General features: G+C 38.1%; 1 pseudogene; it reads left to right on the plus strand.

Moving 5' to 3' along the window:
• Window positions 1-3,886: 3,886 nt before the first annotated feature.
• Window positions 3,887-13,912, plus strand: part of LOC137769098 (single-stranded DNA-binding protein, mitochondrial pseudogene) — a 40,725-nt pseudogene continuing 30,699 nt past the window's right edge.

Here is a 13,912-nt window from a genome sequence, read left to right on the forward strand (position 1 = left end):
CAAATCAGGAAGAAGCCTCTCAAATTGGCTGGCACCTTGATCTCAGATTTCCCAGTCTTTAGATCTGTGAGAAATAAATGTCTGTTGTTTAAGCCACCCAGCCTTCTGGTATTTTAGTGCCTATGGTATTTTAGTAAGGTCACTCGAGACCACACAAGCAATGAGTAATTGCACCAGAATTTGAATAAGTGCTTGACACCAAAGCCTTGGCTTTTTCCATAAAACCATGCTGCCCCCAAATGTTACAGGGAAGCTACTTGGGTTTCTCCAGACAGAAAGTTCCTCTGAGCCAGCCTGAATCCAACTGGTCCATTTTGCTATCTGTGTTACCATATGTAAGTTACTTGACTTCTCTGTGCCTTGGTTTCTTCATTTGTCAAATGGGGATAATAGTAATACTCTATCTCACAGGGTTGTTGAGATAATAGTATGAAGACCTATGAAGTATTTAGGACAGTGTCTGGCATGTAATAAGTTTTAATATTACTATTACTGTTATTGTCACTACTACTACTACTACTACTACTTATAACTTTGGGGTCAACTCAGATTCGTCTTTGTGAGATGGGAGGAAAGAGCACCAAATATTGTCTTTCAGCACAGACTGTAATACTTTACATAGTACAATACTAGTGTGTTCCTTGTGGAATATTAACTTTGTGGTTTTCTGAAATCATCCCTGAAAAATTTACAACAGAATTTGACTGGCCACCCAGCAGAATTACCAGCAGAGTTTTTAGAAAACAGATTTCAATCCACACTCCCATCCCTAGCCCGACTCCTATCTCTCACCCCCATCCTCATGCCAGACCACTTATCAGAATCTGCAAGGATGGGCCAGAAATACCTACATTTAACAAGTATCCCAAGTGAGTCAGATGTGCAGTCTTCTAATCTAGCCCATTTTAAAACAAGGGAAAAAATGAGACCCAGAGAGGTTACGTGGTTTTCCCAAGGTTCAGGGCTCTTTCCACCATAAGGTGCTAATATTCACGCAGATGTGCTGCCTGATTATTCTAGGTCTATTGCCAGCACAGTTTTTTGTCCTTGTCAGCCAGAAGAATTATAGACTCAATCAAAATGCTGAACTAGTCTCACAGATCCACCCCTGCACACCAGGGATGTTAGGAAGCTGAGGGCTGGGGGAAGACTTGAGTGGCAGCTACCCAAACTCCTCCCCCCTCCTCTGTGAACTGGGATGTGGGGTGACAAACATGCAGAGAAAGCAACTCACTTAAGCAGGCCTGGACTCTGGGTCTGCATGAATACGATAGGGTTTTGCATGCAAACATGTAATTTATCTTCTATTTGGTTTAGCCCTGGTTGAAAGATAATCCTAGGTTAGCCTTTTTGAAAAGCATCTTATCTCTCTTTTGTATTTTTAACCAGGTGTGACTCTCTTTTTCTGTTGTTTCGGCTGCTGTTGACATTGGGGTTGAATTTGGACCCACTGATCTTTCAGAAGATGCCTAAGTTGTTCATTTACTTACTCTCTGACAAGCTTACCTGTGCTTGTAGAACCACCAAATGGTTTTCATAGCAAAAATGTTTCTGAGTTGTTGACTTGTAAACATAGCCTTAAAGTCAATAAAGTCTTTTCTCTGAGAGCTCCCAGGTATGTCAAGAAATCTAAGACAAAAGAAAACAGAAAACTCTCCTTAAGGCTCTCATGAAACCAATTTGTAGATATGGTCTAACAACTCTCTGAACTATTGTTTAAAAACATAGGAACACGATCTTTTGTTGAGGGTGTTTCTAAGTATCTCCCAGACAGGGATAGCTTATAAAATATGGGGGACAGCTGTAGCCACCAAGAGAAAACTAGGAGAATTGTTATAAATACCTAGTCTTGCTCAGCCAGCAGCTAAGCCGGAAGAATGCCTCTTGTTAGGAAGCATGCTTCTACTTTCCTAAAAAGGAAAAATAAAATTAGTCATAGGGGCTTGTTTCTACTTCTTGACATGATATTCCCTAAGTGGAATCTTTCCTTTGGGTTGCCAGGAGCAGGGAGTTGGAAGGAATACATGGTCATTTTTAACCTAGTGGTTTTGCCCCCTGAAGCCCAGAGGAAAAAGAAATGTTCCCATAGCAAACATTCTGTACTTCCTTTATAGTTACACTCATCAATCTTATAATTGCTTGTTCAATATCTGTCTTCCAATTAGACTATAAATTCCATGAGAGTGATTATGTTTTTCCTTATTCACTACCATGTATCTGGTATAGAGCCCTGGCACGTAGTTTGAAGTTCAATAAATATCTTTTGAATAAAATGCTGAATAAATTGCGTTGAAGCCATAGCCTTCAACGGGGATGATTGGAGCCAGTAGATTTAAATTGCAGATGAAACCACTAGGTGAATTTGGAGTTGCTGTAGGTGTACAAGGTGGTGGAGTATATAATGGAATCGATTAGATGAAAAAGTGGGAATTTCTAGTTTTGAAGGCAAAAACAGGGAAGAATCTTGTGATTACATTGAACCTGGTATAATTACATTGGTAATAATTAAGAATCAAAGAGAAAAATGCCAAATTGCCCATAGGTCTGCCTGTCGTAAAACATCTTTCATATATTATACAGCACATATTAGTATTTTAGGTTCAGTTGCTTTAACCAAGAGGGGCTGCAGATTTTTCAAAGTACTAGTGTAAAAGTAGTCACATCTGTGACAAACTGTACAATTTCAGCAACACAGTTAGCATCTTAAAGCCATCTGGGGTAGTGTAACATCATTGCTGGCTTTATTGTTGATACATAAAGCTCTTGAAAAATAAATCTCCAAAGTTAAACATATGAAGTGTCTGCAATAGTGTCATAAACACTATCTGCTTTTAAAAATTAAGAGAACAAGATCATTTCATGGGTACAAGCTTCTTTGATGGGATGAATATCTATCTGAAAATATGATGATGAAAGAGTCTAATTGAAAAATGGTTGCGAGCATGTCTCTGTTGAACTTCAGTCCCTTGATAGTGCTGCCTCTACCGAAGGAAGCTGAGAGTGACGGGCTCAGAACTGAATAGCAGATCAGGATCAAAACTGGAGAACCAGGAACACGCAAAGTGCAAGAGACAAATACTATCAAATACTGACTTTTTAGTGAAGGAATTTTGAATAGACTACACTTAGAAAAAAAATCACTTGGAATAACGTATGCCTGCAAATTTAAATATTTGACTTGTTTTTAGAAATCTGCAACTTGATAGCTTTATTAAGGTATAATTACATACAATAAACTATACATATGTAAAATGTACAATTTGATGAGTTTTGACCTATGTTTATATTTGTGAAACCATCACCACAATCAAGACAATCCATCAATCTCCAAAAGTCTCCTCAGGACCCTTCTCCTCACTCTTGTTCCTTCCCCTAGGGAAATTCATCTCTTTTTTTAAAAATGTTTAAAATTGTTTAAATTATGATAAAAAACATAACATAAAATTACTATCTTATGGATATAACAAAGATTAGAGCAGAAATTAATGAAATTGAGAATAGAAAAAAATAGAAAAAGTCAATAAAGCTAAGGGTTGCTTTTTTTTTTAAAGATCAGTAAAATTGAGAAACCCTTAGTTAAAGAAAATAAAATAACTAAAGTCAGAAATGATTTCAACCAATGCTACCAAAATAAAAAGGATTATGAAAGAATAGCATGAACAATTGTATGCCAACAAATTGGGTAACCTAGAAGAAATGCAAAAATTCCTAGAAACACACAACCTGCCAAAACTAAATCACGAAGAAAAGGAAAATCTGAACAGACCAATAACCAGTAAGGAGATTGAATCAGTAAACAAAAACCTCCCAACAGATCTCCCAGCTCTCAGATGTCAGGTCTAGAGCATCAGGAAAGACTAAAGATTGTAAGAAAAAAATAGAAGCCATGTTTCAAAAACCTGTATTACAGGTATTTCATCAGTTTAAGATGAGTCTCAAATAGCTAGCAGTTTGGTTCTCAAAAGATTTCTGAATTGTGTGCACTTACTAGGGCAAGTGGGTCAGGACTCTGTCATGAGACAGGTGGAAAGGAAAAATCCAGCAACAGTATTTTCTCTAGCAATAAATGAGATGTGGTGATCAGGGGAAAGTAAGGTATACCAAATGGGCAATGTCAGTCAAGACAACATGGCACAGAATATCTGTATTCTGGCCAGGTCACAGAGACTTGGCATAATAGTATGTGAAAAAAGGGTCTCGAATTTATATGGAAGGGAAAGTAGATGCAAGTGAATGCACAAGTAAAAAATAATTCGAAGAGACAAGCTACAAACACTATAGCCAATAATATATCAAAAAATCTACAAACAATAAATGCTGGAGGGGGTGTGGAGAAAAGGGAACCCTCTTGCGCTGTTGGTGGGAATGTAAATTGATACAGCCACTATGGAGAACAGTATGGAGGTTCCTTAAAAAACTAAAAATAGAACTCCCATACGGCCCAGCAATCCCACTACTGGGCATATACCCTGAGAAAACCATAATTCAAAAAGAGTCATGTACCAAAATGTTCATTGCAGCTCTATTTACAATAGCCAGGACATGGAAGCAACCTAAGTGTCCATCAACAGATGAATGGATAAAGAAGATGTGGCACATATATACAATGGAATATTACTCAGCCATAAAAAGAAATGAAATTGAGTTATTTGTAGTGAGGTGGATGGACCTAGAGTGTGTCATACAGAGTGAAGTAAGTCAGAAAGAGAAAAACAAATACCATATGCTAACACATATATATGGACTCTAAAAAGAAAAATGGTCATGAAGGACCTAGGGGCAAGACTGGAATAAATACGCAGAGCTACTAGAGAATGGACTTGAGGATACGGGGAGGGGGAAGGGTAAGCTGGGACAAAGTGAGAGAGTGGCATGGACATATATACACTACCAAACGTAAAATAGATAGCTAGTGGGAAGCAGCCGCATGGCACAGGGAGATCAGCTCGGTGCTTTGTGACCACCTAGAGGGGTGGGATAGGGAGGGTGGGAGGGAGGGAGATGCAAGAGGGAAGAGATATGGGGACATATGTATATGTATAACTGATTCACTTTGTTATAAGGCAGAAACTAACACACCATTGTAAAGCAATCATACTCCAATAAAGACGTTTAAAAAATTTTTTAAAAAAAGAGAAGGCATAAAATGGATGATTCTTCTTTGGTCATTGTTTGGTACAGTCTGATTTCCAAATCATGTATATTCTTTATAGTTTCCAACGACAAGGAGATATATACGGAGAGAGATAGATGGATATATCTCTCCTAACAAAGAAAAGCTCAAGACCAGCTGATATTACTGAAGTCTACCAAACATTTAAAGAATTAACTCTTATCCTTCTCAAACTCTTGCAAAAATTTGAGCAGAAGGGAACACATCCAAATTCATTCTATGAGGATAGCATTACCCTGATACCAAAGCCAGATAAAGACACTATAAGAAAACTACAGACTAATATCCCTGATGACTATTAATGCAAAAATCCTCAACAAAATGCTAGCAAACTAAATTCAACAGCACATTAAAAGGATTATACACCATGACCAAGCCAGATTTATTTCTGGAATGCAAGTATGTTTCAACATATGAAAATCAATCAATATAATAGACCAAATTCACAGACTGAGGGACAAAAAGCACATAATCATCTCAACTGATGCAGAAAAAGTATTTGACAAGATCTAACACACTTTCATGGTAAAAACACTCAACCAAATAGGAACTGAAGGAAATTACCTTCATAATAAACTGCCAACATAATAAAGCCAATATACAAAAAACCTATAGCTAACACCGTACTCAATGGTGAAAGACTGAAAACTTTTCCTCTAAGATCAAGAATAAGATAAGGGTGCCCACTTTCACCACTTCTATTCAACATAGTATTGTCAGTACTACCCAGTGCAATCAAGCAAGAAAAAGAAGGAATAAAAGCCATCCAATCAAGTTGGAAAAGAAAAAGTAAAATTATCTGTTTGCAGATGACATGATCTTTTATGTAGAAAACCCTAAAGATTACACATGCACACACACACACACACACACACAAACCTGTTAGAACTAATAAATTCAGCAAAGTTGCAGGATACAAAATCAACTAACTAAAATCAGTTGCATTTCTATATACTAACAATTATCAGTTGGAAAAGGAAATTAAGAAAACAATTGCATTTGCAATAACACCAAAAAGTACTTAGGAATATACTTAAGGAAACGAAATGCAAGTACACTGAAAGCTATAGAACATTGTTGAAAGAAATTTAAAGAGAAACAAATAAATGGAAATACATTCCATGTTTGTGGATTGGAAGACTTAATAATGCTAAAATGTCCATACCACCCAAAGTGATCTACAGATTCAATGCAATCCCTATCAAAATCTCAATGGAAGTTTTTGCAGAAATAGAAAAAAATCATCCTAAAATTCGTATGGAATCACACAGGACCCTGAATAGCCAAAGTAATTTTGAAAAATAACAAAGTTGGAGGACTCACACTTACTGCCTTAAAAACATATTATGAAATGGTAATCAAAACAGTGTTTATAGGCCAATGAAATAGAATAGGGAGCCCGGAAATAAACCCTTGAGTATGTGCTCAAATGATCTTTGACAAGTGTGACAAGACCACTCAATGGTAAAAGGGCAGTTTCTTCAACAAATAGTGCCAGGAAACCTGGATATTCACATACAAATAATGAAGTTGGACGCTTAATTTACTCATAATGGAATAAAGACCTAAACGTAAGACTTAAAACTGCAAAACTCCTAGGAGAAAATATAGTGGGAAATTTTTCATGCATTAAATTTGGTAATGAGTTCTTGTATATGAAACCAAAAGCACAGGCAACAAAAGCAAAAAATAGACAAATGGGACTACATCAAACTTAAAGACTTTTTTAATCAAAAGACATGATCAATAGAGTGAAAAGGCAACCTATGGGATGCAAGAAAATATTTGCAAATCTTATATCTAATAAGGTATTAATATCCTGAATATATAAAGAACTCCTACAATTCAACAACAACAACAAAAAATCAGTTAACCCAATTAAAAAAATGGACAAAGGACTTGAATAGATATTTCTCCAAAGACAAATGACCAACAAGTGTATGAAAAAATGCTCAACATCACTAGTCATCAAAGAAATGCAAATCAAAACCACAATGAGATAACCTCATATTCATTGAGAAGGCTATCGTGAAATAAAGAAGGAGAAAGAAAGGAAGACAAAAAGAAAGAAATGAACAAGTGCTGACAGCGATGTGGAGAAGTTGATGAATTGTTGGTGGGCTTTTTAAATGGTGCAAGCACCTTGGAAAATAGTATGGCAGTTCTTCATATTATTTTTGATTGCTACTTTAATTACTCAATTAATTACCTTAAATTAATTACTAATTTAATTACTCATACAATTTTAATTTAAATAGAACTACTATATAATCCAGAAATCTTACTTCTGGATATATATCCAAAAAAATTGAAAGCATAGTCTAGGAGATGTTTGCACATCCATGTGCATAGCAGCACTATTCACAATAGCCAAAAGGTAGAAGCAACAAAAATGTCCATCAACAGATGAATGGACAAACAAAATGAATATACATACAATGGAATACTCTGCCACCTTAAAAAGCAAGGAAATCTTGTCACATGCTACAACATGGATGAATCTTGAGGACATTAGGTTATGTGAAATTATCCAGTCACAAAAGGACAAATGCTGTATGATTTCACTTATATGAGGTATCTAAAGTAGTCAAATTCATAGAGACAGAAAGTAGAATAGTTGTTGCTAGAGGCTGGGGAGAAGGGGCAAAGGGGAGTTGTTTAATGGGTATAGATTTTCAGTTCGGCAAGATTAAAAGGTTCTGAAGATGTTTCACAACAATGTAAATATACTTAACACTAATGAACTGTATGCTAAAAAATAGTTAAGATGGTCAATTTTATGATTTTTTACTACACACACACACACACAAATTCTATAAATAAATAAATAAATAAATAAATAAATAAAACTGACCATACCAAGTGTTGATAAGAATGTAGAGGAACTGGAACTCTCATACACTGCTAGTGAGAATATCAAATGGTACAACCACGTTGGAAAACACTTTGTCAATTTCATAAAAACTAAAACTATATCTCCTCTTCCACTCTAGGAATTTACCCAAGAAAAATTAAAGCATAAGTCCATACAAAGTCTTGTATAAGAATGTTCCTAGTAGCTTTATTTGTAATAGTCAAAAGCTAGTAACAACCCAAATATATATCAACAGTGAATAAACAAGTTGTGTATATTCATACAATGACATATTACTCACAAAATAAGTATACTTTTTAGATATCATTTATTGAGTTTTTATTATGTACCAAGAACTGTGTTAAATGCTTTAAACATGAAATCACAACTCTATGAGGTAGAAATAATTAGCCTTATTTTACAGATGATGAAACTGAGTTTGGAAAAGTTGGTAGCACAATATGCCAAAGCCAAAATTTGAACCTAGGTCTAGAGTAAGGCCAAAGGTGGAATGCATAATCCCTACAGCGTATTTCTTGAACTCAACAGGAGCAATACACTGGTAATCTGACAGCAAACCTCTCAGTTGAAGAATTCCTTAGAGAAAAGGAAGCTCTGGATCTCTGGCTATTCACCAGTGTTTTTAACTGACATACAGCACAATGTTGAGAATGTGGACTGTAACGGTTTTTGTTTTTTGTTTTTTTTTTATAAATTTATTTACTTTATTTATTTATTTTTGGCTGTGCTGGGTCTTCATTGCTGCACGTGGGCTTTCTCTAGTTGCGACAAGCAGAGGCTACTCTTCGTTGCAGTGCGCAGGTTTCTCATTGCGGTGGCTTCTCTTGTTGTGGAGGACGGGCTCTAGGCACTCAGCCTCAGTAGTTGTGGCACACGGGCTTAGTTGCTCTGCCGCATGTGGGCTCTTCCCAGACCAGGGCTCAAACCCGTGTCTCCTGCATTGGCAGGTGGATTCTTAACCACTGAGCCACCAGGGAAGCCCTGTAATAGTTTTAAATGTAAACTCCCTAGGTGTGAATTCCCACAGTTATTATTCCCTAGTTGTGTGAGCTATTTAATCTCTCTGTTCCTTTATCTTTAGGATGGAGATAATAGAGCCCACCTCAGTCTCTGTACTTAGAACAGTTCCTGGCAAGTAGAGTTTTACTTTTTTTAACTTCTTAAATTTAACTTTGAATGCTTCCTATCTCTGTTAAGGGAGATAAGCCACATTTTGAAAAACTTCATTCAATTTAATGTATCAAAATCTGTTCAGTGCAATGCCCTGAGCTAGGCATTGTTGGGGATCCAAGCTGAGTCAGATGACAGAATCTCTCTCCTCAGGAATTCTGTAGTCTGTTAAGCAAAATGCCCTATTGGGCTAGTCAGTATTGTTAACATTTACACGCCCTGTGCTTTGTGATTGATTGGACTTTAAAAATTTGACTTTGCAACATTCTAACCTGTTTTGCTTTATGACATACTGTGTATAGGCCATTTCCCATTTAGGGCTTCCTAAATTACCAGCAGCACTTCTTTCTTGATTAGCAATATTTCTTGATATTAACATTGTTACTGAATGCAAGTTTGTGTGCCTGACACACAGTGAGGCCAAACAAGCTAAAACGTTGGAGTTAGGAGCAGAGAAAGGTTTATTGCAGGGCCAAGCAAGGAGAACAGGTGGTTTGTGCTCAAAAACCCTGAACTCCCCAGCGGTTTGGGGGAAGAAGTTTTATTTCTTTATTTTTTAAATATTTACTTATTTATTTATTTATTAGCTGCATCGGATCACAGCTGCAGCACCTGGGATCCTTCATTGTAGCACGCAGGCTCTTCGTTGTGGCACGCGGACTTCTCTCTAGTGGCACACAGGCTTCTCTCTAGTTGCAGTGTGTGGGCTTCTCTCTAGTTTTGGTGTGCAGGCTTGGTTGCCCTGTGGCACATGGGATCTTAGTTCCCCAACCAGGGATCAAACCTGCATCCCCTGCATTGGAAGGCGGATTCTTAACAACTGGACCACCAGGGAAGTCCCCTTTGGGGGAGAAGTTTTTAATAAGCAAAATTTGGTGTGAGGGCTAAGAGTATGTGACTTTCTTCTGTTTGGTTGGTGGTGAGGTAACAGGGCCGTGTTCCAGGAATCTTGAGCTCAACCTGCAGTTACTGCCTTCTACCTGGGCAGGGGCTTTAGTTCGTGTAGAAGAACTCGAAGATAATATTATGTATATCCCTTGAGGAGGAACCAGGACCCTGCTTTATAGCTGCACTATCGTTTCTTGACAGCTCTTCTTTTGTTTCTGCATTACTTCTCCTCCCTATTTAGTAACTGTTTGAATCTGCTCTTTGGAACTCAGGGAAGGTCTAGGAGGATGAAGCTTTTTTCCTACTAACAAGAAATGAGGGACACGAAAAGTTTTATGCCCAGTTTAACTTACTAAGTTAAACCGATTTTGAAATAAAGGTTTAAGTATTTTAAGCATCGTCAAACATAACTTCTAGATATTGTAATGTTATACACAGAAATCAACACACCCCTTTAGTGAGGGGCAGGAGGAATCACAGGTTATGACAGCTTAAGGCAGACCGACTTTTTGGTGTTATGTAGGTGACCTCTTTTGCTTATGTGAAAACTCACTAACATTGGAGCTGGAGTGACTGTAGGACGACTACATCTATTAGAGATCGAAGCTAGAAATAGGTTCAATTTTGGCACAGTGAAACTTGTCTAAATTGATCATTTGACCCCTCTGCAGTGTTGGCTTTGGGAAAGGACAAATAGAACTACATCAGGTTCTCTAGGTTAGGGATCAGCATTATGAGAAAAGCTATGAAGTAGAAATGTGCTGTGGGTTGTGTTGACTGAAAAAACTTCACAACCTAAAAGTTGAGAATTATGTTTTACTCAGAAGGCATACTGAGGACTTAAGCCTGGCAGACACCCTCTCAGATAGCTCTAAGGGGCTGTTCGGAAGAGGTAAGGGAGGAATCAGGATATATAGGAGTTTTTGCAAAAAGAAAAAAAAAAGCCCACATAGTTGGAACATCAGACGATTACTGTTAATTAAAGAAAAAACAGACATCTCAAGTTAATGAATTTAGCACTTTTCTATGTATAGGAAGATGCAAGAGTCTGGGCTCATTGAAATCATTCCTTTGATATGCACCTTATCTATCGAGGGCCAGTGTCCAGTTTTCTTCATCCCGAATCCCCTCAGTGTGCACTGCAGACGGGTGGCTGCAGTGGCTGATGCCTTGATGACAAGGCAGGCAGTGACACTTTGTCCACAGTTGAACTGTATCCTCTAAAATTTCATATGTGAAGTCTTAACCCATAGTAGCTCAGAATGTGACCTTATTTGGAAATGGGATTTTTACATACATAATTAGTTAAGTTAAGGTGAGGTCAGTAGGATGGGCTCCTAATCCAATGTGACTGGTGTCCTCATAAAAAGGGGGGGGGGGAAATAAAGGGAAATTTGGGCACAGAGATTCACACACGGGAGAACACCGTGGAAGAGCAGAGTTATGCTGCCTTAAACCAAGGAACTACCAGAAACCAGGGGGGAGACCCAGAACAATACTTCCCTGCACCTTCAGAAGGAGTATGGTCCTGCTGACACATTGATCTCAGACTTTTAGCCTCTAGGGCTGTGAGACAATAAATTTCTCTTGTTCACCTTCAGAATGGGAGAAAATACTTGCAAATGAAGCAACTGACAAAGGATTAATCTCCAAAATTTACAAGCAGCTCATGCAGCTCAATAACAAAAAAACAAACAACCCAATCCAAAAATGGGCAGAAGACCTAAATAGACATTTCTCCAAAGAATATATGCAGATCGCCAACAAACACATGAAAGGATGCTCAACATCACTAATCATTAGAGAAATGCAAACCAAAACTACAATGAGGTATCACCTCACACCAGTCAGAACGGCCATCATCAAAAAATCTACAAACAATAAATGCTGGAGAGGGTGTGGAGAAAAGGGAACCCTCTTTCCCTGTTGGTGGGAATGTAAATTGATACAGCCACTATGGAGAACAGTATGGAGGTTCCTTAAGAAACTAAAAATAGAACTCCCATACGACCCAACAATCCCACTACTGGGCATATACCCTGAGAAAACCATAATTCAAGAAGAGTCAAGTACCACAATGTTCACTGCAGCTCTATTTACAATAGCCAGGACGTGGAAGCAACCTAAGTGTCCATCGACAGGTGAATGGATAAAGAAGATGTGGCACATATATACAATGGAATATACAATGGAATCAGCCATAAAAAGAAATGAAATTGAGTTATTTGTAGTGAGGTGGATAGACCTAGAGACTGTCATACAGAGTGAAGTAAGTCAGAAAGAGAAAAACAAATACCGTATGCTAACACATATATATGGAATCTAAAAAAAGAAAAAAAAAATGGTTCTAAAGAACCTAGGGGCAGGACAGGAATAAAGATGCAGACGTAGAGAATGGACTTGAGGACGCGGGGAGGGGGAAGCGTACGCTGGGACGAAGTGAGAGAGTGGCATGGACATATATACACTACCAAATGTAAAATCGATAGCTAGTGGGAAGCAGCTGCATAGCACAGGGAGATCAGCTTGGTGCTTTGTGTCCACCTAGAGGGGAGGGATAGGGAGGGTGGGAGGGAGACGCAAGAGGGAGGAGATATGGCGGTATATGTATATGTATAGCTGATTCACTTTGTTATAAAGCAGAAACTAACACACCATTGTAAAGCAATTATACTCCAATAAAGATGTTAAAAAAAAAAATTTCTCTTGTTCAAGCCACTCAAAATGTGTACTTTGTTACAGCGCCCTAGCAAACTAATATAAGATGGGAAGGGAATTCTGTTCTCTTTTAATTTTTCTTCTCTTTAGTGCTACACTAATGTTAGGGCTCTTCTGCAACTTGATTTTTTTTTTTAATTTAAAGACACAGGGAGGGACTTCCCTGGTGGTCCAGTGGTAAAGAATCCACCTTACAATGCAGGGGACGCAGGTTCAATCCCTTAGTTCCCTTAGTCAGGGAACTAAGATCCCACATGCTGCGGGGCAACTAAGCCTGCGTGCCACAACTACTGAGCTCGCATGCCTCAGCTAGAGCCCACATGCCGCAAAGTACAGAGCCCATGCACCCTGGAGCCTGCACACCACAACTAGAGAGAAGCCCACACACCACAACCAAGAGCCCACGTGCCTCAATGAAAGATCCCACATGCCTCAACAAAAATCCTGCATGCCACAAGACCTGAAGCAGCCAAAAATAAATAAATAAAATAAATAAATAAATAAATAATAAATCTTTAAAAATAAATAAATAAATAAAGATACAGGGAACTCCCTGGCTGTCCAGTGGTTAGGACTCCATGTTCTCACTGCTGAGGGCCCTGAGTTAAATCCCTGGTCAGGGAACTAAGATTCCACAAGCCATGAGGCACAGCAAAAAAAAAAAAAAAAAGATACAGAGATAAAATAGTCATTTCCTTCATGGTACTTAAGATCTGCTACAGGAGATAAAACAGACCAACTGCGAGGGCATACTTTGAATCTCACCTCTGTCGCTTATTTGTTGTGTGACTTTGGGCAAATTACTTAGCTTCTCCAAGTTTCAGTTTCTTTACCTGTAATATGGAAATAACAAGATCACCCGCCAGGGTTGTTGAGTAATTTGAGATAATGTATGCAATCCAATAGAGCACCCTCACAAAATACAGCTATTAGTATCTCAAAACAACTACAATTTAAGGCAGAATATGAAGACAAGATCAGAGGTATAATTGGTGCTTTAGGAGCTCATAGGGGTGAGGTATCACATATGGCTGGGGGAACCTGGATGAAGGCAGTGGCATTTAGATTGCTCTTTAATTAATTGGCAG

Source organism: Eschrichtius robustus, chromosome 9, assembly GCF_028021215.1.
Source record: "Eschrichtius robustus isolate mEscRob2 chromosome 9, mEscRob2.pri, whole genome shotgun sequence".
NCBI classification, from domain to species: domain Eukaryota; kingdom Metazoa; phylum Chordata; class Mammalia; order Artiodactyla; family Eschrichtiidae; genus Eschrichtius; species Eschrichtius robustus.